General features: G+C 42.1%; 1 protein-coding gene and 1 long non-coding RNA gene across 4 annotated transcripts in view; one reads left to right on the forward strand and one right to left on the reverse strand.

Moving 5' to 3' along the window:
- Positions 1–26,720, forward strand: part of LOC146520778 (thyroid hormone receptor alpha) — a 127,756-nt gene that overhangs the window by 20,024 nt on the left and 81,012 nt on the right. The window lies entirely within an intron of this gene.
- LOC146520779 (uncharacterized) lies at positions 16,628–18,132 on the reverse strand. 2 transcript variants are annotated; one of them, XR_014873765.1, is made up of 3 exons: positions 17,962–18,132; positions 17,749–17,868; positions 16,628–17,662 (listed from the first exon to the last, which is right to left on the reverse strand). It is a non-coding gene; the product is annotated as an uncharacterized LOC146520779 (long non-coding RNA). The 2 variants fall into 2 exon arrangements; XR_014873764.1 differs by having other exon boundaries at positions 17,749–18,132.

The raw sequence follows: 26,720 nt of genomic DNA on the forward strand, positions 1-26,720 counted from the left end.
CAAATGCTTCTTACGGAGCCACTCCTTTGTTGCCCGGGCGGTGTGTTTTGGATCATTGTCATGTTGGAAGACCCAGCCTCGTTTCATCTTCAAAGTTCTCACTGATGGAAGGAGGTTTTGGCTCAAAATCTCACGATACTTGGCCCCATTCATTCTGTCCTTAACACGGATCAGTCGTCCTGTCCCCTTGGCAGAAAAACAGCCCCATAGCATGATGTTTCCACCCCCATGCTTCACAGTAGGTATGGTGTTCTTGGGATGCAACTCTTCCTCCAAACACGACGAGTTGAGTTTATACCAAAAAGTTCTACTTTGGTTTCATCTGACCACATGACATTCTCCCAATCCTCTGCTGTATCATCCATGTGCTCTCTGGCAAACTTCAGACGGGCCTGGACATGCACTGGCTTCAGCAGCGGAACACGTCTGGCACTGCGGGATTTGATTCCCTGCCGTTGTAGTGTGTTACTGATGGTGACCTTTGTTACTTTGGTCCCAGCTCTCTGCAGGTCATTCACCAGGTCCCCCCGTGTGGTTCTGGGATCTTTGCTCACCGTTCTCATGATCATTTTGACCCCACGGGATGAGATCTTGCGTGGAGCCCCAGATCGAGGGAGATTATCAGTGGTCTTGTATGTCTTCCATTTTCTGATGATTGCTCCCACAGTTGATTTTTTCACACCAAGCTGCTTGCCTATTGTAGATTCACTCTTCCCAGTCTGGTGCAGGTCTACAATTCTTTTCCTGGTGTCCTTCGAAAGCTCTTTGGTCTTGGCCATGGCGGAGTTTGGAGTCTGACTGGTTGAGGCTGTGGACAGGTGTCTTTTATACAGATGATGAGGTCAAACAGGTGCCATTCATACAGGTAACGAGTGGGGGACAGAAAAGCTTCTTACAGAAGACGTTACAGGTCTGTGAGAGCCAGGGATTTTCCTTGTTTGAGGTGACCAAATACTTATTTTCCACCCTGATTTACGAATAAATTCTTTACAAATCCTACCATGTGAATTCATGGATTTTTTTTTCACATTCTGTCTCTCACAGTTGAAGTGTACCTCTGGTGCAAATTACTGACCTCTGTCATCATTTTAAGTGGGGGAACTTGCACAATCGGTGGCTGACTAAATACTTTTTTGCCCCACTGTATAAGATTTGTATGCTGGCATGGACGGGGCTTTTGTAATTGTAGCTATATTTCTCATTTTGTTTACTGGTTTCGATGGGGTTTAACTCATTACCCCTTGAAAGCCTGCTATGAGTAACCCTAGAAGCTCTTTTCTGACTAAACAGTTGCTGTCATATTTCAGACCTGCTCATAGTACAACATGACTGGGTTTGTATCAGCAGTTAGTGAGGGTATGAAACAAAAAAGAAGAAATTAGTGAGGCTGGTCTCTGCCTATGCAGCCACCCTTGGAAAACTCCAGAAACTATGAGTAATGATCAACAAACAACAACTTTATTGACAAATACTGAGGCATCAGAACGGGAACAGGGGAGGCTGTTACATGTTGTGTTTCCGGGAGAAAGAGTTAAAGCTATTTGTTGTACAAATATATAAATGTCAAAGAAGCTGAATTATTTTAGAGTCTGACCAAAAAAATCTGTCTTTACTCACAAAACTAAATAAATGTAAAACAAAAATGGTGTGATGTGTTTATACTCTGATCGTTTCCCTGTTGTCAGTTTGCATGATTCTCATTTAGATTGAAATTAGTTTCATTTCCATTTTCATTTGCACCTTTCTCCACGTATAGCTTTACCAAAGAAAACAGTCTTTTCATTTGATTAAAATCCATCTGTGTTTTCTCACATTGTACATAAATCAGATGAAGCTTCACAGTCACTCGCTGGAAGCTGGTAATGCCTTTGAAGCTTTTTCATGAATGCCAAATATCAGCAGGGTGCTTTCTGCACAAGCTGGAGAAGATTTTACATGCTGTTAAACTGCAAATTGACTTCATTATGATTTTGACTTCTTTTTCACACTCGTGAGAATTGGTATATTTCAGCATGTTTGATGTATTGTTCATTTAGCCTAACATGTTTAGCAGACTGTGTGCTGTGTATGAGTTCATCCAAAGGTCATGTGATGATGCCCCCATCACCAGCTGATTGGCTGAAGAGTAGATATGAGATTTGTTTTTATTATCTGTGCATCTTATTTACCTCGTTATCCAAATCTGATCCAGTTTGCAGCCAAAACAGGGGAAAGAAACTCCTTGTCGCAGCCACATTGACTCCAATAGGAAATAACTCCAACAAGCAGGCACTCAACTGCTTGGGATTACCACAAGTGTGGGTAATAAGTAGCACTGAAGTAGGAAACCAATAGCACTTGCCATTTTGTCAATATTTTTGTCTGAAGTGCCTGAATCAATAGAAAACTCTGTCCATCACACCACAGTTGCAGGAAAACCATTTGTTCTGTTGACAGATTTCGGGGGTTTCTCACTATTTTGTCATTCACAGGCAGCTCCAGAGAACATCAGCATTCTGCGTGAAACCGCTGAACACAATCCCTGTAATCGTTTTTTACCTGAGGGGTTTCCGTTGGTGTGTTATTCAGTAATCCCTCACATTTCCCGAGCAGTTTTAAAAAATAAAAACAATCTCAGCAGAGAATCGTTCGAACAAAACGCGTATTTGCACACTTGTTCACACAGGAGATCAGAGCCGCTGAAGACAGCTCCTGCCCATGGGTGATATCCTCATTCACATTTCTCTTCCAGTGTGTGATGTGATTAGGGCCGTACCCCAGCTGTGCATCAGAATATCCTCAGGGGAAACCTGTTGGTTTCTCCCAGCATGCTTTTAGAGTGGTGGTGGGGGAGGGAGGGTCACACTGTGGGGGTCCTCACAGAGCAAAAATGTTTATTTTCCAGGAAGGAAAAGAATTTTAGTTCTTGACTCTATTTTTAATGAGCAATGGAAAAGGACCTATTGTACTCATTTCCGACTGCAAATTTTTTGTTTTGTTTTTTTTAACATTTGAACTCTATTAGAGTAGCTTTGCATGAGTCACGGCTCAAAATAATCCTTATTTATCTTATACTGGCACTCCAGTTCAGCCGCTGGACTGGTCTGAAGCTCGGGGGCCAGAATCAGGTCAGTGAAGGAGTCAAGTTGGACCACTGGAAAAACAACAACTTTGTTGTCCTTTTGAGGAGTGGGGGCTTTACCGCGTTTACTGGTCCGACACTCTTGGGCTGTATGGGCCCTAAACTGAGTTTGACAGCCCCTGTGTAAAACAAAAGAATCAGACTTTGTGCTTTTCTGAGTAAAATGGTAAATGGCCTGTATTTATATAGCGCTTTACTAGTCCCTAAGGACCCCAAAGCGCTTTACACATCCAATCATCCACCCATTCACACACTGGTGATGGCAGCTACATTGTAGCCACAGCTGCCCTGGGGCGCACTGACAGAGGCGAGGCTGCCGGACACTGGCGCCACCGGGCCCTCTAACCACCACCAGTAGGCAACGGGTGAAGTGTCTTGCCCAAGGACACAACGACCGAGACTGTCCAAGCCGGGGCTCGAACCGGCAACCTTCCGATTACAAGACAAACTCCCAAATCTTGAGCCACGATCGCGGATGTTTGTCTTATGGATGGATTTTGGATCTTTCAACACACCAATGGAAACGTCGTTGAAACAGGTTGGGTTTTGGGGTTGTTTTGTATTTAGGTATTTTTGTCCTGTTGTTTTTATTACAGCGACAGACTGTGATCATTGCTAGATACATGGCTGCGTGTCAGAAAGCCCGTCCGACTCAGGCTGACAGTCTTTTCCATCTCTCCACATTCTAAATCCTCAGCAGTGACGTTTGCGGCTTCAGGCGCGTCTTTGATTGCTACAATTTGGATCCATTTTCCTGGTTGCTTGTGAAATGGGAAACAGCTGGCAAACACCAGAACAGAGCAGCGCAAGTGGCTCTAATATAAATGATCTGCTGTCACCAGAGAGCCGAGAACAGGAACAGACGAGCTGTTGGTCTCGTAGAATATCAGAAGGGTCTGCCGCTTGTGAAGTTGACAGTATTGCCACTTGATATGTCCATGTCGGTGATTTTTCCGGGGCCGCCTCATAAATATTAATCATCTCAGCTGTTAGTCAGCAAGTGGAATCTCAGTGTGAGATCGAGATGAACCCAGAGAAACAATTAGCAGATTAAAAAACATGAGCTTGTTTGTTTTCTCTGGCTAGTTGCTTTTTTCTTGGGGTATCTGGGGAGTCTCAAATGTTAATAAGCGTGAACAGTCCATGAATGTGAAAATAAAGTGCAGTAGCAGCTTGAGGCATGAAGCTTTTGTTCGATTGTCATTTTGTTTATTTTGCGTTTGTTCTAAAAGAAGCACAGAGTAGCACCAGAGCCAACGCGAGCTGTGAGAGAATATGCATGTCTGCAGTGGTGGAAGGCTAGCTATTGCATTAGCATAATAACTAGTTACAGTCTATTACACGCCGTCCCATTGAGGTTTTATTCACATGCTAATCAGGGTACTGTGTTTCAGCATGTACCCACATTAATAGCTGTAAATAATGAGATTTTGATGATAGAATATTTCCATAAAATATTATTTTATGGAATACAACTTTACATGTGCGTTACAATAACATCATGTGTTTTTTATCAATGTGTATCAAATTAAAGAAGTACATTTACTGTGCCATGAAAAAGGATTTAGCCCTTCCTGAGCTGACTCTATTTGTTGCCACAATAGATCATCTGCTCTGTCCCATCTTTCCTCTGCATTTCCTCCTTCACTACATCCACAAAGCTCCTCGGAGTCCCTCCTCTTCTCCTCCTGCCAAGCAGCTCCATATTCAGCATCCTATATCTGATATATCCACCATCCCTCCCCCGCACATGTTCAAAGCATCTCAGCCTTTCCTCCAAACTGCTCACCCTGAGCGGTTCCTCTGATGTACTCATTTCTAAATCTGTCCATTCTTCTCACTGCCAATGAAAAACTGAGCATCTCCACCTCGGCCTGCTGTCTTTATGTCAGCAACACCGTCTCCAAAGCACACATCGCAGCAGGTCTCAGCACCATCTTGCAAACCTTCTTATTCACTCTGCTGCCTTCAGTCACATATAAACCCCTGACACTCATCTCCACCTTGCTCACACTCTTCCTGTCCTCTATTGTGCACCGTCTGTTACTTTAGACAGCTGTCCTTAGGTGTACAAACTCATCCACCCACTCTGTCTCTACTCCTTGCAGCTTCACCTGTCTCACTTTTATCACTCTTGCTTTTACTGACTTTCATCCATCCTCTCCAGGCTCTTTTCCACCTGCTTTCTACTCTCACTGATCACAGTGTTGTCTACTATCATAGTCCACAGAGAGCCTCGCCTGACCTCATCAGTCAGCCTGTCCATCACAGCCGATCCCTGATGTGATCCCACCGCCTTGAATCCATCAGTCACACCTACTGCACGCATCACCAGTGTATCCGTCCTGCCCCACATTCACATACTTCTCTGCCAATCATGCAGTACCACACTTCCTGTCTCGGCACCCTATCATACGCTTTCTGTTGATCCACAAATACACAGTGCAGCTCCTTCTGTCCACTGTCCTAGACACTCGATACCTCTGAAGGCATGCCATCTGGACCAACCACCTCCTAATCCTCTGCACTTCCTCTTTCACTGTCTGTTTTTTTTTTAAGAAAAAGGGATTTTAAAACCCCCATTGATGAGTGCTGACGAGACGAAACATTTGCATTTCTTGATATCATGCAGAAAGAAATGTTTGTCTATGCTTCTTATTGCTGAGCCTGTAACCTTCGTCTGTTTGCACGGTCTGAGCCAGCGATTGTTTCGAAGCCACTACACTGACATTTACCTCGCAGACAAATAAGCACAGTGAGATGTCATGCTCCTTTGCTTCCCTGTGAGCGAGTAAGAACAGACAGCTTTACGTCGTCACGTGTCGTCGTTTCCCTTAAAACGTTTGTGCTCGTCAGACTCATCGTGCCGTATTTGTCTGCGCTTGGACGAGTCGTGACTGAGGCGCCAAACGCTTTGACAACACAACAAACAGCCCTGCTCATTTAAAAAAAACGTTCAGCAGCATGAAGAATTAATGAAGCAGATCTGGGTATCCAGTGTCTTTGAGCGATGCCTGCTCATCTGTTCCAGGCCTTGTTTACAAAACCATAAAATGCGGCGGGGTAGATCTGGATACTGGCTTAAAGCCCAGATGATACGGGTGAAGTGCACCACAAGAAAAGCCTTGTTCCCATCTAAGGGTGAGGCCCCCAACCCTAAAAGAAAAGAAAAATCACTGTCATGAGAACTGTCCTCCTTTTAGCTTTTGCATCTCTCTTTTTTTAAACTTATTTTTCCTTTTCCTTAAACTATCAGAGAGAATCTGTCATCAGGCTGCGGTCAACCTTTGATTGTTGATATTGATGCCTTTGCTGGTTACATCTGTCCAGCTGTGATTGGACAGTTGCTTGGACAGCATCAAACTCGGCTGAGTTGTCACGTTAAACAAAGACATATTGCTGTGCTGTTATTAACCCTTTAAAGCCGGTCGGAGCAGCACGCTCCGTTTTGCGTAACTATTTTTAAATCCCGGTAGCTCTGCAACCACGTGAGCTAGCGCAATAATTTTTTTTGCATATGAAACCGGAGGAGTTGTACTTACATCTTATACCATCAGCTTGTCCTCGGTCACAGTTTCCTTCCACATATAGCTTTGCAAAAACTGCATAAAAAGCACTTGCAGCAACAAAAACATAATATTCCAGAAACACGCTTTGCCGATCCGATCAGCTGTTTGTAACACTTCCTACGTCCATCAGCACGAACTATCGCATGTCCCGCATGACCTGGCCGGAACCGGAAGTGACGTCATTTTGCGGAAATGTAGTTTTTTACCATCGGGGCCTCATGAGTCTATACTGGTGTTTTTAAAAGTTATGTTTGACTTTATGACTTTCTGTGTGGTTTCTGGGATGCTTAGGACTCATATTGCACTGCTGGAAATAGTTTATTTTGATGCATATGCTGCTTTTTTGCAAATTTGCATTATAATATTTATTTTCGTTTTTCCTGCAGTGTATAAAAATTGGTGTATTTCAAAAATAAAACTATGAAGACACTCAAAATAAATTTCCTGTGGTGGGAAACTATTTTGTGCAACTTTTTTGTATTTACAGTTTTGAGGGATAAGCCTCTTAAATTTCTCTAACTAGAAATATATGTTAAAAAAACAAAAACGATTTTCAATTCTTTTGTAGTTTATTGCACTTTTTTGCAATTTATGTAATTACTATGCACTTAATGCAAACATATTATTAAAATTTAGGCTATAATGGTTGTATTGATGTATAGCAACTTGAAATGCTCCCAAAAATGGCTCCACAGCATGTAAACATATAATATAAGCTCTGGCGGACTTGGTTCTATGGTAGGTCTTAAAGGGTTAAAGACGCATTCATAGGTGGAAAAGACAACACACAGAGTAGCGAAGCTAATAAGTCAGACATCGTAAGTGGGTCACGGGCTGTTTGAAAACACTGACGCTTCACTGCTCGGTCCTGAATAGGATTTTTCAGAGTTGGCTTGTGAGAGAGAGTGGACATGACAAGAGACAGAGAAGCTGCCCTGTTTCATGAACACATTGACATAGATGCATCGGATGGAAGTAGAAGATTTGATTTGCTTTGATGTTTCAGATATCGCCCTCTAATGTAGCTCAAAAAGACCTCAGTAATGTTATGTAAAGCTGCCTAACTCAAGGTTTTTCTCAGGGCACCTTATCTGTGACAGCAAGTTAATCAGTCACTGAATTAATGACAGCAGCTGTATCAGCAGTGCTATCACTGCAGTTTTCCATTGTATTACACAGTACATTATACTGACTCTGTAATCAGAGTAATGTCTGTGACTGTTCCTGTTTGCCATCAGCTCTAAAAATGATAAACAAAACAGAAAATGATGTCTGGGAATGGAAAGAGAAATGATCTTCATCTGGATTTTAAATACAATTTTTATGGCAGCAGATTAGCAGTTAATCTGTATAAATGGAGATCATGGTGTGGAGGTTTGGTTTCTTGATGAGTTAGGTGAAGGTGAAAATTTTTTATTGGTGTTTCCATTTTGAAACTGCTTACGAAACTTCTATTAAACTTCAGGTCAAAGCACATTAAGGTGACCATTTAAGGACTCTGTTCAAGTATTCAAAAAACCCTTTGTTTGCTAATGACTCTGGATTCTTACCTATCAAAATGCAATTATTTTTAAAAGAGAGCTCATCGTCTTTGGACTTTTTCCAAATGATTCAGTCAGTTGCACCCTTCCATATAGCACTACCAGGTAGGGCTGGGCTATATCAGACCGTTCACAGTAATACCGGTGTAATTTTGGGCAACGATAGGAAAATGAAATATCGCGATAGAATAGGGGTAAACACGCATGCGCAGTGCCTTTGATCGTTAAATGAAACAAATGAACCAGAACTGGTTTGTAAAAATGCTGCAGCTTCACTGGTGTGGAACTGGTTTAGCTTTCGTCCGTCAGATACACAACAAAGCACTATTTTTGGTAGCGCATGCTAGCGGGCCGTCGTTATTACCATGTTGTTTGGAAAATACGGCGCACTTAAAATCAATCCTTTGATTTTTCTGAAAATCGACAGAGCCCCTTATAATCCCGTGTGCCTTATGTATGAACTCTGGTTGTGTTTACTGACCTGGAAACGATTTTATGTACACGGCGCTCGAAAATCTGTCAAATGTTTCAGTACAACTTTGCTAAGCTACGAAGCCACACTGCTTGATGGATTGTCGGAGCATTACGGCTATCGTAGGCGGAGCCTCGCGGAGTGATACGTACTGTGCTTCAACATAATGTTACCGTATTGTGTGTGTATAACCTCTTTTTAAGTTTTGTGGATATTATACATGGTTATGCTGAGGATATGTCGGCCAGTTTCCACTGGAAATGCCTTTTGGTTAAACTGTCAGCAAGAAATTTGCACTGTTAAATCTTTATATAACTTTAATGCACATAAAAAAACAGCTGCTTGTTTAAGTGAAAATACATTGATGGGGTTTTTTGCACTAATAAAGTTGTGGAGTTGTAAAATATTTTGTCTAGTGTCAATTATATCGTTATCGCAAATTTTCAAATGTATATCGTGATAAATATTTTTGGTCATATCGCCCTGCTTTACTACCAGGTCATTTCTACAAATGCCGTGTAGAAACTGCTTTAGGGTTGGTGAGAGGTATAAACCCAGCCAGTAACGTGTCAAGAGCCCTAAACTAAAGTCCCATCTACATATGAAGAGATTTTCTTGTTGTGCTTTGCTTTGTAGCAGTTGTAGACATTGCAGGGGGAAGCTGTGTTGGTAGGTAGCTCACTTCATTTGCTTGCATCAACAGTGAGAGGAGCGTAACTCTGTAACCACTTAGATCGTCTCTCTAATGATTATTGTGCCCATTCCATCATCTCTGGTATTCAATTCAATGCAGTTTTATTCATACAGCTCCAAATCACAACAACAGTCGCCTCAAGCCGCTTTATATTGTAAGGTCGACCCTACAATAATACATACAGAGAAAACCCAACAATCATATGACCCCCTATGAGCAGCACTTTGGCGACAGTGGGAAGGAAAAACTCCCTTTTAACAGGAAGAAACCTCCGGCAGAACCAGGCTCAGGGAGGGGCGAGGCCATCTGCTGTGATTGGTTGGGGTGAGAGAAGGAAGACAGGATAAAGACATGCTGTGGAAGACTGAGATTATGTTTTCAGTTTCTATGTCACAATGTCTCCTGCTTTTCCACCTGGAGCTAAGCATGTTTCTCTATACAGAGTAGGAGCTGAGTCATTCTGTTTCATAACAGTAGCAAGAACAAAATTGGTCGGTGTGCACGATTCAAGAATCTGATAGTTTGTTTTTTTGTTCAGAGTAAGAAAGGGTAAGTTAAGTTTATATTTTTCTTTTTATGTTTCTTTTTAAATGGCGGCTTAACCAGGAGCAGCAAGCTTTCATGGTGACACTGCTTTGACACCTCGTGTGACTTCAATGAGCTTCCTGTGGAGACAATGCTTCACCGAGCGCAGAACAAGGAAAATAAAATGGATTTCAGTGTGGCTTGATCCGTTCGGAAAATGGGAACAGATCTGATGAGCGATCCTTCTAAAAACGCTTTCATCATGGCTCGATGTGAGACTTTTTGTGACTGGTTTTTCCCCTCGGCTGTGTGAGTGTCAGAGTGACACTTAAGAAGCAGACAGAGATGAAGTGCTCCCACTCTACAAAGTGCAGTCTCATTACCTCAGGCATGTCAAAAAGCCGCCTCTTTCTGAGGGCTTCTAACTGCTCCCTTTATACATTTTTTTTTCACACCAAAGCGACAGCACTTTAAAAACCCATTTAAAGCAAAAAATGTTCCACAAACGAGACTGATGTGGCACCCGCTCCTTGCCATTAGTTATGCTCTGGAGAGAAAATGACTGGCTGAGTGGAACTCAGCCTTTGATCTCGAGAGGATCACAGCCACGTTCCACTTGGTAAATTACAGAAGGGCATATTTGCATTTAATAAAACGTCATTGATGTCGCCTCAGAGTAGGGGTGGGCGATAGAAACGATATAAATTTGGCCGACGATAGAGATTTTGACTGTACCGCTCTATCGCATGTTGATGATGTCATCAAGCTGCGCCTGTTTTGGTCGAAAGTATTGCAGCGGCTAAAACCATTATCATCTGCAAATTATGCCGGGCGACAGTCATAGCAAAGAGATGAAGCACTTTTGAAATATGGGGAAAGCCAAAAACTGCGCTTCCTCCACTTCCGTAACATTGATTCATTAATGTTGAATTCTCTCGCAGCTGCTCTATTCCCATGTTGTTGCAGTATATTAATAACTAACCTCGTATTGTGGATGGATTATCTCAGTTGTTCTCCTGACTGAAGTTTGGCCCGTGTACAGCATCCTGCTATGCGATTGCATTTGTCCCTGACCACCAGAATCCCTCACGTTAACTTTTATCGAGTGGAAAAAAAGTTAGCGTTCATCCTCCAGCTTCACTGTGCTAATGTTATGCTAACATAGCTGTGTCGCTAGCAATCACGTAGCACATCATTATATACCAGGTAGTCCAACTTCAGTAACCCTGCAAACGCCACTGCTGTTTAGTTTTCTGTCTTCATTTATGTTGGAAGTGGTAGCAGAGCTGTACGTTTGAATTAGTTTCAAAAATCTCTCAGTCAGAACATGGTATGAAATGTTTAGGTGTAAACTAGCGAGCTAACTTCCTGTTAGCTTCTAACTCCGTTAAATTTAATAAATTCTGTTTTCATGGATGCCTGGATATTAAACTTAATTGTTGCACCCGATAAAGCAGCAACGCTGATGATTTTATTAAAGATGAAATAATTTAGACCGTTTTAACTCTTAGTGTTCGTTTGACTTTGGGACCTGAAGTGGATGGAGTTTTGGACCCAGATTACTCCGCGAAGCTCCTCACTATGGCAGCCGTAATGCTCTGACAATCCATCAAGCAGTGCGGCTTACCAAAGTTGTACTAAAACATTTTTAACAGATTTCTGCAGCCAAAATCAGTTTGAGGTCAGTAAGCACAATCAGAATTCATACATAAGGCGCACTCTCGATTTTTGAGAAAATTAAAGGATTTTAAGTGTGCCTTATAGTGTGGAAAATACGTTATACAGAAGAAAATAATATATCGTGATATCCATCGTTACCGCACATGCTTCAAATTATATCGCGATATGAATTTTAGGCCATATCGCCCAGCCCTACCTCACAGCTAAATGAGATAACTTTTCGTACACGCCTTAACCCCTTAAGCCCAAGGCTATTTCTCAAAGCTACCTGGAAAAGTCATCCCAGCATTCAGCCGGGAAGTATGAGGTCTGAACAGGTCAATAGATATGAGAAATGAATCGGTGCTGGTAGTAGCAGTTGTAGTATAAAGGTGAGTGAGCAACCCTTTAAAGTAGTACAGCTTTAGTTCATACTTACAAGGAAATTACAAAAAGGGTATGTCTGGATCAAATTTTTATACCACTTTAAAGCACAAAAACAATATATTTTTTTCGACAATAACACAGAATTCAGCATTATAGTTTTATATTGATACAGTTCAAGCTGCAAAACCTAAAGCGTTGTGAGTCATCCCACTGTAGTCTCACATAACCCCTTCCACCTTTCTCCTTGCACTTCAAGCTCGCTCAAGTTTGCCTTGAGTTACACGGCTAGTCCAGCAATCACTCTTTCCTAGCCACTAGACTCCATTGATTTATTTTTTTTTACCTGATTTTAAAAAAGGGGGGGAGGGGGGTTCTGATCCACAGTAATAAGTTAAAGTACCAAAAACAAACAATAGCACTATCAATCTAACCATTCCAGTCAGCAGTAGATGACTAGCTTTGCAAGCTAAAGTGACTGTTCAGTGGAGTGGTGTCATGGCTTCACTTCGTTGTCAGAAAGGTCTACCAGTAAAACTGTGAAATTAATCTAAAGATGGAGCGTGATTAAGTCAGAACTGATTCTTTTAGGCGCTAAAATCTATGTATCTGCTGATCATGTCCACAGCTATGCTTTTGCCTCCTTGGAGAGAAAAACTGTGATGATTAGATGACTGGGTCAAAGCGTCTCCAAAACTGTAGCTCCTGTGGGGTGTTTATGGTCAGTGATCCAAGGAAGGAATGGTGATAAGGCAGTGACGGGGTCATGGGCGGCCAAGACTCATTGATGCACGTGGGGAGTGAGGGCTGGCCCATGTTGTCCAATCCAACAGACGTGCTGCTATACCTCAAACTGCTGGAACAGTGAATGTTGCTTCTGACAGAAAGGTGTCAGAATACACAGTGAATTACAGTTTGTTGTGCATGGAGTTGCATAGCCATAGACCAGCCGGGTTACTGACCCTGTTTGCTGCTGAAAGCACCAACAGTGGACATGTGAGCATCAGATTTGGACCATAGAGCGATAGGAGAAGGTTGGCTGGTCTTTGCTTTTTGTTTACTTGGGAAACACCTGGCACCAGGATGCACTATGGGAAAAAGGCGAGCTGGCAGAAGCAGTGTGATGCTTTGAGCAACTTTCTGCTGGGAAACCTTGGGTCCATCCATGTGGATGTTACTTTGTTACCACCTAGCACCTAGTGTTGTTGTAGGTGATGTGCAACCTTTCATGGATATGGTATTTCCTCATGGCTGTGACCTCTTTCAGCAGTAAAGGGACCCTGACACACAGCAAAAATGTTCAGGAATGGTTTTAGGAGCAGAGCAACGAGTTTGAGGTGTTGACTTCACTTCCAAATTCCCAGATCTCAATCCAACTGAGCATCTTTTCACTTTCCAAAAAGAAAAATTCCAGTCTACAAAGAAACAATATTTGGTAGATGGTCATAATATGTTTTTTGTTTTTTGTCTTCATCCACATCTGGAAGCTTTGTAGGATTTGCATGTGCAAGCTAACATGTGTGTGTGTTGCACATTTGGGAGGATTATTTAGCCCTTGAGCGTTTGAAAAGGAGAGCTGTATGTTATTCCCCTTTTGGCAGATTGAGCTCTGTTTTCAAATAGTTGCTATGCAACCATTAGAAGAACCTCTCCAGCTAATTCATATACATTTTATATCTACGTCCACTCTATTTTCCCCCTCGTCCGCCTCATCCTTACCTCTGTTTCTTGTTCCAGGCATGTACTGCTTCTTCTTGTTCCCGTTAGGAGAGCCAAATGATCCGCCCATCCTTTGGCTCTCCTGCCTCTCCTCCTTTCTCATCTCTCTGCCAGGCGGCTCTGCTCTCTGTTTTGATCTGGATGCTGGTGAAGCATCCAGTATCATACACACTGTACACTCAGTTTGACGAGGGGCCCAGTGTCAGTATATGTGTATAATGGTGTGGAGCACACACATCTGTGTTTGTGGCTGTCCCCTTACTGTACGTGTGGATGTTTGTCCTGCTTTGGGCTGCTTGTATAACTATTCTCTGTTCTAATGGAGGCACAGATGGAGAAAGCTACGTGAAACCAGCTTTCTGTCTGCATGAAAACTCGTCGCTCAGCAAATATTGACCTCTGACTCTGGTTCAGAATGTAAGCAACGAATTGTCATTACAGTCTAAGCAGATAATGGAGTTTGAGTCTATGCAAGGTTAGGTTATCAGTGATTATTAGTTCAGTAATCCTTTTGTACACTCCATGTATAAATCTGTACATGACAGAAATTACACAATACATCGCTGCACTGTTAGAAATGACAAGAGTCTAGCAGGTTACACTACCTTCCAAAAGTATTTGGACAGTTTTTGAAACTTCTTCTTCTTCTTCTTCTTCTTCTTCTTCTTCTTCTTCTTCTTCTTCTTCTTCTTCTTCTTCTTCTTCTTATTATTATTATTATTATTATTATTATTATTATTATTATTATTAAAAAACACAGCTTATCTGGGCATCAGTTTTCACATAATTTCTAATAATGTTGTTGAAATGGAAACTCGACTGACTTCTCATAATTCCTCAGAAATGTAGCTTCCTGTTATGAGATGTGCTCAGTTGGTGGTGAGGTGCTGTGTACCTTTCTGAATTCAGCGCCAACACTCCTACCTATGAGTTGTTTCCTCCTTATTTTCAATGGGCTTCCCCCAGAAGTCACCTTGAGGAAAAACTACCTCCGTTGTCAGGCGGCACATGGAGAGATGGGTTTCACGTTAGAGAGAAAAAATGGCAAGGAAAGATAAACCCCCACGTATCAGCTTAAAAACACAACAAAAGACCAAGGATAAAGGAGGATTAGAACTACCTAACTTTCAGCACTACTTCTTAGCCAACAGGCTTCAGTTTATCTCAGGATGGCTAAAACATACCCTCTTAGACAAACCTTGGCTAGATGTAGAACAAGCACTTTGCAATAATCTAGAGATTTCAGATCTACCATTTATCAGCTCAAACGTCCAACGGCATGAATGCTTCAAAAGCATCAGCATCAGCTCTTCTCTGACAGCATGGTGGGAGTTTCTAAAATTGATGGAGTCTTCATTAATCCCATGCAAACGTACACCTATCTGGAACAACCCTGACATATCACAAAACAATAATATGATAAACTGTCCAGATTGGAGTGGTAAAGGAATCAAATACTTAGAACATATATTAGAAGGAACAGAATTTATTCCATTTGACAGACTAGTTACACAATATTATTAATCCTTTATTTATCCAGGTAAAAAATCTCATTGAGATTAAAAATCTAATTTCCAAGAGAGACCTGGCATCATGGCAACAAAAGTCACAATATGGGATCAACAAGAAAAGATTTTTAGAATATCAACAAATTAAATCCATAGTAAAAAAGAAATTTAAACCGGGTCAAGTTGAACTACAAACACCACCAAGTGTGGTTCAATTTCTTACTCTTAAAACCCCCAAATTACTATCCAAAATATACAGAATGCTTTCTAAAACAGATGAATCAATATCACTTCCTATTGCAAAATGGGAAGCGGATTTATCAGTTAACTCAGACCAAAACTTCTGGTCTCAGATTTGCTTAAAAACCTTTCATCTAATTAGAAATCCCAGTCTTCAATTAATTCAATACAAAATATTACATAGAGTGCACTATACAGTCATCGGATGTTCAAGATGGGCTTTACGTCTACCAACAACTGCTCACACTGCCAAACCAATTCACCGGACAATTATATCCACGCTCTTTGGTTCTGTCCACCAGTTCAGAAGTTTTGGCGCGAGATATGTGAAGACTTATCAAAGTGTCTGAAATGTAACATTCCAACTTCCCCTTTAGTGTGTTTGTTGGGCAGCTTAGATAATGTCACTACAGAAAAGAATATAGCCCATATGGTTTTCACTTCCCTATGCATAACCAAGAAAACAGTCCTCATGAACTGGAAAAATAAAAACAATCTTAATTCTAACCAATACAGAAATTATCTATTAGTTTACATTAGTCTTGATACAGCCTCTGCCACCACATCAGATCAATCGCTCTGGGCTCCTTTGATCAGCTCCATCACCTAGTGGGGTGGGGGGGGGGGGGGGTCATAGTTTGGTCCCACCTTTGCTGCTGTCATTGGTGTGGGGGTAGGGACAGGCTTAGGGCGTCGGGGGTTCCCCAGGAGCATCTTCCTTGGAGGACTCAACCCGGGGTTGCGGTCATGGCCTATTAAGGGCTCTGTTGGCTCTTAGGTGACGGTTTCCTCGTGGCTGCGTGCAGCAGGGCTAGGGGAGGGTCTGTGCTGACGGATGTGGGTTACTGACCTGGTAGCCTGGCTGCCCTGGGTGGGTCCGGGACAGGCGTGAGGTTCTGGGGGTGCTCCGTCTCTGGGCTGGGGCCCTGGCTGGGCGTTGGGGGCTTGGGTCCTGGTTGGTGTGTCGCTGGGGTTGTGGGCGGGTGGGTGTATGGGGGCCCAGCCCTGGCGCAGGGTGCCACCAGTGCATCGAGCCACCTGGGGGGCTCTTCAACTGGTGGGGGAGGCTGTTACATCTTGCAGGATGTCTCCTCTCTTCAGGAACTCTCTCTGCAGGAGGGGGAGATACAGGAGAGGTGGAGGAAGATCTCAGCCTGGGCGTCTACTGTCTTGTGTAGTCTGGAAGATGAGTGGATGATGGGGTGGGTGCAGTTTTCTCTGTGGTGGGGTCGGGTGGGCTGTCCCGGGCTCTGTGAGGCTGGGCGGCGCTGCTAAACTGGGTCCTGGTCTGGATGGGCCTGGACCCCCTTTCCCTGGCAGGTTGCAGAGTGTGGGGGAGCCTACTGGGGTCAGTGGGGGAGCTGGCCCCAGGGAGGGGTCACTTGCCCCTCCCTTCCTTCCCTCCCCATCTCCAGCTGCCTCCCTCTTCCCGCTCCACCACAATCACCCACACATGCAGGGCCTTGGGGTAAAGGTATGTCACCAGGGTGCAGGGGAGGCATCCCCCCCTCTGTCCCCTTCTGGCTGCCTGTGCCTCAATTTTATCTCACAACTTAGACTTTCACATTACTCACACTCTCATAACACATACATATAGGATCTTGGGGGTGACACGCTACACAGAATCCAAAAGACCATCAGGGTGTACAACCTCACCCCTGGCGTCGTTGCCCACCTCTCAATTTTAAATACACGTAGACATTGAGGGCTATCAGGAGGGGCTATGTGCTTACCTGCTGCTCTCTGGCAGGTAGCTTTGGTTTGGAGTCTTCTCACACCCCCGTTCTCTGTGGCCTGTTGGGGCGGGGGGTCTGGGAGGAGGAGTTGGCTGTCCGATTGGGGTCTGGAATAGGGCTGCCACAAACGATTATTTTGATAGTCGACTAGTCGCCGATTAATTTTGCGATTAGTCGACTAATCAGATCATCATCCATTGGACGTAAAAGTACAGCTTATTGCACCAGCAGCATCTGCTCTTATATAACTATCATTAGCTTACAGCTTTAAGTGTTTAAGGTATTGTTAAGGGGACCTTACCCGAATGGATTAGTGGCAGAAACACACGAGCACAGGCTTGTAGTGATGCAGGTTTTATGTACACAGATGAGGGAATATTTACAAGGGAAGGGGCTATATACAGTGACAGACAAAAAATGTACACGGAGAGCAACGCTGACAGGATAAGACGGAGCCGGGGTATGCGGGCGGACCGATGACGCACCGGAATTACCTAAAAAGCGAGGGACAAACAAAGTTAGAGAGCGTCGATCGCCGAGAGTTCAACTAAAAGTGGACGAGGAGAGTTGGAGAGCTTACTTGCAACACCGACATACAGGTGTAGCGGTGGTCACAGCCGGGTATGAAGCAATTCTCCGTCACGGATCCACAAAAGCCCACACACCGAAGACTAGGCAGGCGAACAGGCAGCGGGACAGACTAAAACAAAGGAGAAGCAGGCAGATGATGGATCCTAAGACATGCAGCTCAATTGCGTGGAATCCACAGATTCAGCTTGCACCGACACGTTACCACTTATGAGACGACAATACTCCGACACCAGACGTCCGAGATTCAGCTCCATAAAAGCGCTCCCTAATGACGTCCGATGCGCCGCAGGTGTGCCGGAATGCCATCAAGCCCCGCCCTGCCTACCTGTGCCAAGAAGGAAAACAAAACCCAAAAAACAACAATAAACCTACTCACCACCTCCTAACAGGTATGTGCTAACTAAAAATAAAGACAAGATGATAGTTTGTTAAATTGTAATGAAGTTTGCAGATTGTTTCCGTGAAGTTTAATAAACTCCTTGCTATCTAAAATATAACAGGACACCGGAGTAAATTCTCGAGCATCTCACACTTCTGATAATCAGCTGTCTGCTTGACGTTTATTCAGCTGTGTAAAAACTATAACTTTAATCTCAGCCAAACCGATTTACTCAGGAACAAATAAAACACTAAAAAAGACAAACAATAACATTTTTAACTTATCTAAGTGACTTATATATATTTAACCTGAGTAGTGAAAGACGGCGGTGGGTTTGAAAACGATTTGCTCTACTGAGCCTCGCCCCCGGCTAACTATCGAGCTAGTGGGTAACAGACGTCTCCGAAAACGTTGGAGTGCTTTTGAAAATATGTGGTGTCTTGATAAACTGAGCAGATATTTGAGGTTTACACAGCTACATTCTCGCCTGAAAATATGTTAAACGTTTATTGAACGGGTTTCTGTTCAGTTTGTTTTTTCGTCCAGAACGTTTGCTCACATTTCACTACTCCTTAACGCTTCTGTTGTTCAAAAACGTGTTGCACAGGAAAAGCCAGACTGAGAGTCTCGGCTGTGCAGAAAAACCGAAGCCAAAGCTCTAATATTTCACGTGTTTCCTGTTATCTTTGCTTCGCCGTCTGCAAATATCTCTATAAACTTTGTCCAAATCATACAGTTTATTGAATAATTTCTGATGCATACACTACAAACAAACAGCACACTATTTTATTCTTCATCCAATAAACGTCCTTCTGGTGAAGACAAAACCCCGCTAAGTGCAGCCACACACCCAGGACTGTGACCTGCTGGGTGTGTTGTGAGCGACTGTTTGAGACGTGTAACCTGTTATGAATGTACTACAAATGAGTATTCGTCTATTTGCATCGTTACTAAAGCTCAACATGTCAAAGAATGTCCACAGTTTGACGTTTTCATATGAAAAATGAATCCGTTCTATATAAATTCGTGTTTTCTTTGTAATCATAATCCTATGTATCAAAGCCTCCTTGTGTCACACTCACAGTTTAAGTTTGTTTTTGTTGAACTACAATAACCTTGGTCACTAATCGCAGCACTGATTTAACCTCCTAGGACCTGGCGTCCACACATGAGGACATTTTGGGTTATTTAGACCAAAATACTCAATTTTGCTCTACAGGCGCCTGATATCCACTCACGAGGACATTATACGTAGGCAGAGCAGTGGGCTTTTTCTAGGCTCCAAATCTGCCCACATCCAAAACGGTAAGAGTCGTGAGAAAGACTCAAATACAGTGTGAGCTTATCACCGACTGCTGCCAGATAGTGAGACGACAGAGCTGTGCTGACACTCTGAGCAGTAGAAGTGTAACTCTGTGACAGTCAGTCGATGGCTTGAGGAAAAGCTTCTCTTGTTCTGTTTGCCATAATCTGCGTTTCTATACAAAGTAGTTACAGTTTTGGTGATGTGGCCTGTTGTTTACTGAAACAAAAGGATTACGCCCTGAAAGCGCCTTAACCGTTTCTGCTGGGTGTTGTAGCTTTTAGCAAATATTAGTCAAGAGAATAAGAACAGTATATCTGTGGCTCACTCCAAGTCCACAATAGCTCTTGATGCTAAATAAGAGACAGGAAATCACTGAAGACTAAGGGGAATCTCTCCCTCTGAAACATAAATCTACTTCATTTTATCAGCTGTCTTTTTCTTTCACAATCAGTCTAGCAGACGCTGAGATATTAACCCATTAACCTGCATTATTTTACTGTAAACAGTTTGTACTGTACATCTGTCAGTGTAACTGTTGCTGGAAGGAAGCCATTTTTCCTCCTTTGTACAGAATGATGCATCAGCTCGCTCTTCCCTCACGCCTGCTTTTGCCTCCTTCCGTCTTTACAGGATTCATCTTGGTGTCTCTTTCATTTCATGTTTCCTGCTGCTGGGTATTTAAGCTTTCTGCAGTAATGTGAGCGAAAGCAGAGGTTGTTTTTTAAACGCTCTCTTCCATCATGAGAGTAGAGCGTACCAGCGATGGACCATGAACCACGGCGAAACTAGTTCATGGTGGTTTGCAAGTTGATGTGCTGAAGCACACAGCAGGTCCACATGTGCCTCAGTGTTTTTGTGTAAACACAACTTATCATTAGACCTGCACAAATCACATCCATCTCCATTTTCCAGTTCAGGGTTACGGGAGTCTGGAGCCCAGTAACAATTGTGGGTAATTTACAATCACCAGTTAACCTAAACCCACTAACTGCATGTCTCTGGCAGCAAATGTTGAGTCATCTTTTAGTTTTAGTTAGAATTTCAGCTTCTAAATTTGACTAAATATTGTAAGATTATTGTAGACTAAATCTGAGTGGATTCAATTAACTGTAAGAGTTTGTGAGTGGGAGTTCCTCCACCATTTTACCAGGTGTTTTATTTTTCGTGACATCAAATACAATATGTGTTAAGCGTTTGTCTGATTCTTCTCTTCCTGTGTTGACGTTTAGAAGCATCAGAACTAGGGATGCACCGATACCGATACTGGTATCAGGTATCGGGGCCGATACTGTAAAATGTGTGTGTACTCATACTCGTAAAAGTTAACCGATACCATGAACCGATACCAACTTATTTCATTAATCAGAGGGTGGCTTGTCATTTCTGTTGTAGTTTTTTAGATTGGCCACTAGGGGGCCAATTATTATTTTATTTATTATTTATTTTATAATTTTTTATATTTTATTATTTATATAATAATTATTATTTTGTTTGTTTACAATATGGACACTCTGCAATAATTTAAAAGTTTATTTTATTCTCAAACCTAATTTGTATTTATTTTATTCCAAACAGAAGTGTTTATTTATTATTCTGAAAGCTCGGGACAGTGCCAATAGTTCAGTGATATTTTGTTAAATTACAATGTGGAGACTCTGCAATAATTTAATAGAAGTGCTTATTTTTCACTTGAAATTTTTTTGTGGTCATTTTTATTAAGATTTTATTTTTTATCGGCAGAGAATAAAATAAAACCTGTCTTCCAATTCATTGCATTTGTGTGTGTGTGTGTGTGTGTGTGTGGTAGAAGTATCGGTTTTTGTTCTCTGTATCGGCAAGTACTCAGATCCAAGTATCGGTATCGTATCGGTTTGAAAAAATTGGTATCGTTGCATCCCTAATCAGAACAATTGTACCGTTTCCTCCGCGCAGATCAGCGTCTAACCTCACGGTTCAAACCGCTTTTCTACACAGATCTAATCTCACCATAATATTTTTGTTTTTACTCACTAATGAAAGTGCCGGTACATTTCATCATAGTTTTTGTTCTGTTATTTTTTTAGTTGTCATCTTGTTCTTGTCAGGATGAAAAATGGTCATTGATGAAAACTGTGGGTCAACAAAATTAACACGGGTCTCTGGACTGTGGGAGGAAGTTGGAGTCCCCAGTGAGACCCTGTGTGGAAGAACATGCAAACTGCACACTGATAGGCCCAACCACATCGACCTTCCTGGTGTGAACCAACAGTGCTAATACCATGAGTGTTGTGCTTGGTACAGATGCTACAAATATGCAATCAAAAATATCTTCACCTGACAGTTTATCTAAAGAAGACTTGGTGCTGTTGCATGTTGCTCGCTGTTTCCTGTCAGAACATGAAAAGGTCACGAAAACAAATCTGTTTCCCAAATTTCTTAGCAGTAGATTAGAGATGGAAGTATATCTCGTGTTTGCCTTGGTAAGATGTAGCAAGAGGTGCATTTGACCTCAAAACCTAGTAAAGTTGTTTTTAATGCCTAAACCTAGCCAAGCAATGCAGCTTACATTAATAATGCACTGAGAGTGATTACACATGCAGGGTGAAACTCAGCGATGTGCACGACTCAAACTTTAAAATCTGGTTTGGGGGGTGAAATGAGCCCCTCTGAAATATTTCTTTATTTATAATCTCTGTAGAAGGTGCTCATAGTGGATGCTGATGCTCTCGCTGTCCTCAGTTTGCAGAGGAAGTAGAGTCCCTGTTGGGCTTTGACCAGAAGAGATGTGCACACCCAGGAACTTGGTGCTGCTTACCCTCCACAGCAGCACCGTTCATTCAATTCAATGCTTTATTGTCCAACGAGGGGAAGTTAGCGAGAGAAAAGAAATTTATGATTTTATTTATTTATATTAGTGGATCCACACTGGACAAACAAACTCACTGAGGGAGTTTCTGTGTGTTTCTATGTGTTCAGAAGCAAGATAGAGACTGTGTTTATTTCAGGAACTGCTGTGTTGTTTCTGCAGACATAAATGCACAGGGCACACCTTTACATACTTGAAAACCACTAATATAGAAATTTTTATACATGAGAGGAACCTGCTGGAGCTTTTCTGTGTGGGGTTTCCTTCTGTGGGGCTTTCCCATGTCTGTGTAGGTATCTGAATATACAACGCTCTTTAATTGGTTTATTTTATGTGAACAGGAGCCTTGGAAAATATAAAGGTAATACAAACACTACTAAACATTTTAATCTGTGTGCTGCTATCTTTAAGCTAGCATGCGTGATCCAGCTACAGTCTGATGGACGACCCTCAATAGAAAAAATAAAATGAGGCTCGACTTTCACATTTTCTCTGGAGCAAAGAGGTGATGTGTGTCTTTAGCATGAAGTTGACTTGCATGAGTCTAAATGAGCCAGATAGTCACACAATGAGATGTGTGTCTGACGGAGAACCCGAGGCCAGCTCGCACAGATGGAGGGAGATTAACAGGGAATGTGTGTGTGTGTGTGTGTGTGTGTGCATTGTGTGCAGTTAAATGCGGGGTGCCTATAATAGACTTTCCACCCAGTAGCTGCTTTGCATACTAAATAAGTCCTGTAGCTCTCGCAGATGCAAAATGACCTCCATACATTTGTTGGTTATGAGCTCTATCGACACTACAGAGAAGCGCTGACGTGTGAGGAAGCACGTCATTGCACACTGCTGCTTTGCTTTTTTCTGCTGTGCATTAATCGCTGTTCTTGTTTAACATGTGTGACATGAACAAATGTATGTAAATGCAGCCACTGGTGAAACGTCTTGATTATGCTTGAGAGCGTTGACGTGAAGTACTCTGCCGCTCCCAGCGCGCCTTCCTGCTGTACAAGCAACTCAGGGGTTTACACAGGGCCACCGACACAAACTGACATGAAGTGCTTGGGTTGGAGTTATGGAGTGTAGCCTACTGTACCTTTACCTCATTGCATTGTGAGCTATACTGGTAGCACCTCCTCCCCCACACTTTGGCTGAAAGATAACTGTAGCACCCACACGGAGCTCTTCTTCAAGCTGTGGATACGCTCCACAGGTTCGTAGCAGGGTTATCATAGTTGACTAAAACAAAACTAAAACTAGATGTGAGAAAACATTCAGAAAAAAGTACAACTAACTAACTAAAAATAGAAATATAGAGGAAATCTGTTACTTCGGTTAAACTATTATTATACATTTTATTACGTCACCGAGTCGGTGACAGATGTGTTTGAGACTCTGTCAGCTGCTTTCAAATAGAGCAGTAATACCTGTGCTGACTTTCCTCGAGGCCCTTCACACAGTAACAATTAAACGGACTGGTTCTTATATGGTGCTTTTCAACTCTCACTGAGCACAAAGAGGATTTTATACGACTTGTCTCATTCACACAAGTGTCGAACTGCCAAACTTCCAGTTAGTAGATGATCTGCTCTACCTCCTGAGATACTGCCACCCCTAAAACGATCAATTAAAAGGACAAATATAAACTCTGAAACGATTAAAACGAAGCTAAAACTAAACCTTTTGAAACAATAAAAACTAAACTGACAGATTAATGAATTAAAAACAAATGAAATAAAATTAAAAACTCATTAGAAATGACAAAACTATAATACCTCCAAACAGACTGAGTCAGAAACACTGCCTTTACACTGAGATTGCTTATTTGAAAAAGTAATTAAGCAACTGATTACACGACTTGCATAACCAGCCCTGTGGCCACACTCATTGTAATGCACGCAGACTTGCAGAGGATGGTGCGATATTACACTTCAGCTAGAATCACATGAAAGCCTTTCTGCCTATTGCCTCAGTAACGTCTGACAAAACGATTTGCTCTGTTTGTTGCTCTAAGAATCAAGATCAATGCACAAGAGCCAAAACAAATATTTATCAATCTGAATATTTGTTGCCAAATCTTAACATGAGAGAATATTAATTTGGCAAAAAACTAATTGTAGGAAATAAGAGTCCTGACCTTTGATGGTGATCTTTCTCTAATTTGTAATTTTAAAAAGTTATTTTTCTTTTTTTAAAATCCATTTGACTTAAAGCACTTTGCAAAAACACTTGGGCGCTGTAACTATTGTGGTTGTTGTGGTTTGTTTATTTATTTAAACCAGCGTACTGCTTAAATTAAAAGGGTTAAAGATGGATATGATTGGCTTATAAGATGCTACAGTCAGTAGTTTAAGTGATATACCAGTTTGTACTCCACACAGGTTTTCTCTTAATATTTACAACTAGTGGTGTGTTATTTTATACCAAGCTACCTGTGCTGGTAAAAATAATTAAGGTGAGAAGTAGTTGAATCGCAGCAGGAAAAGCCCAGTTCAAAGAAATGTTTTTTCCACCTGATGCTAACAGTGGAAATGTTGCCAGTCGAATGCACGAGGCCTTGAACAACTGCTGCTGTGATTTAAAACATTCTTAGAAATGGTCAAAAATGATGGCTGAGTCAACAAAATGTAACATCTGAGTCTAGTTGTACATTGGGTGACATCCCTGCTGTGATCTTTCCCAAGACGATTCTTCACCTGTACAAACCTAATCCTCAACCATAGCAGCAGCTCGTGGGTTGTCCCGATAATCTGTCTAATCCCCGGTCACACAGGCCCAGAGTCTTTGAGTAAAGTGTTTGCTCAAGGTTGATTGCAGCTGGTATACAGGTCTGTACCAAAACCCTCCTTGCAGTTGCTTTGGTCAGTAGCTGGTTGCTGAGGTTGCCCGCCTTGCAAACTGGTCTCTAAGCTGCAGTGAACCTGAAGACCGTTTGCCTTCAAAGTAAAAGTTTAGTTTTATGAAAAGCTCAGGCGACTGTGGAAATTTGTCTCCTTTTTTCTCTGCTAGTGTTTTATCTCCTTCCTAGTCTGGTTTGAGGAAATTGCACCGTACTTACTGTCTGTTTTCATGCAGATGATACAGTTAGTTATTGTTGTGCTTGCACCGTCCACGTGGTTTTTGAACAGTTACTAGCTGATTGTGTACACGCTCACCTCTGTCAGCTCAGACTGCTTTTAAATGCTCTTCTCAAATAGGAGAGCGTGCCTGCAGTTAGGGCTGTTCGATATAACGATATATATCGGATGACGATATAAAAACGTCTATCGTTTCATTTTACACTATCGTTTGTTTCGTGGTGTCACAAAATAAACTGTTTACGGCAATTTTTTCATCGTTTTGATGTCACTGTAGTGGTTATAGTAATGTCTTAAAGTTCTCTCTTTCTCTTATATTTAATATAACCACACTACAGACAAACAAGTGTTTGTTTTTATGGGTTGTTGTCCGCTTGTTCCACATAAACCTTTCACAATAAAGCTCAAGATCCTGTTGAGACTTTTCAAAATAAACTGAATCACGTGAAAGAGCAGATTATTTACGGATGAGAAGTAAAAAAGACGCCAGGTGCTAAAAAATAAACCTTAGACTCAAACATTAGAACAGGCTTTTCCCCGCAGCACGCCGTGTAATAAATACAAAGAAAACGGCGCCGTTACAACTTATGTCTAAAAATGTATCGTTTCATGCATCGGTTAAAACGCTCGACTCCAGCTACATGACGCACAGCTGGAAACACTTCACGCAAGTCGAGCTGCCCGAGATTCACAGAATTTACAGAAAATGTTACATTTTTGTGATTTATATCGTTATCGGACGATAGATGTCTTATATCGGGATATGAGATTTTGGTCGTATCGCACAGCCCTACCTGCAGTACTTCCCTCTCGTGTATCTGCTCAAGGCATCTATTGAAACTGTGACCTCATGCAAATACTTGCGTATTGTGATTGATGATAATCTTTCCTTTAAGCCACACGTTGAGCACCTGTTAAGGAAACTTGAAGTTGGGCTTCTTTTTCTGAAATCGACTGTGTTTCTCTTTCACCGCAAGAAAAAGGCTTTTTTTACCCGTCCTGGATTACGGTGATATAATTTACACGAACACCTCTGCTCATTCGCTCCATCTTTCGGACTCCGTTCATCACGGCTTTATGATTTATGACTGGTTGTAAACCTTTAACCCATCACTGTACTTTATATTTTCTGGCTGGCCCTTGTTGGCCTTACGCAGGATGATTCACTGGTATAATCTATAAATCTATTTGTGATTTACTCTCTGCTTATTTATCAGATTACATGTTACATAAACATCTTAGTCATAGTCTGCAGTCTCTTCATTACAGTCATCGTTCCATCAGTTTGTACAGAACTTGAAAAACAGGATTCTCCTTTTCTGCTCCATCTTCATGGAAAACATTACTCTCAGCTCTCAGC

Source organism: Neolamprologus multifasciatus, chromosome 4, assembly GCF_963576455.1.
Source record: "Neolamprologus multifasciatus chromosome 4, fNeoMul1.2, whole genome shotgun sequence".
Classification (NCBI taxonomy): domain Eukaryota; kingdom Metazoa; phylum Chordata; class Actinopteri; order Cichliformes; family Cichlidae; genus Neolamprologus; species Neolamprologus multifasciatus.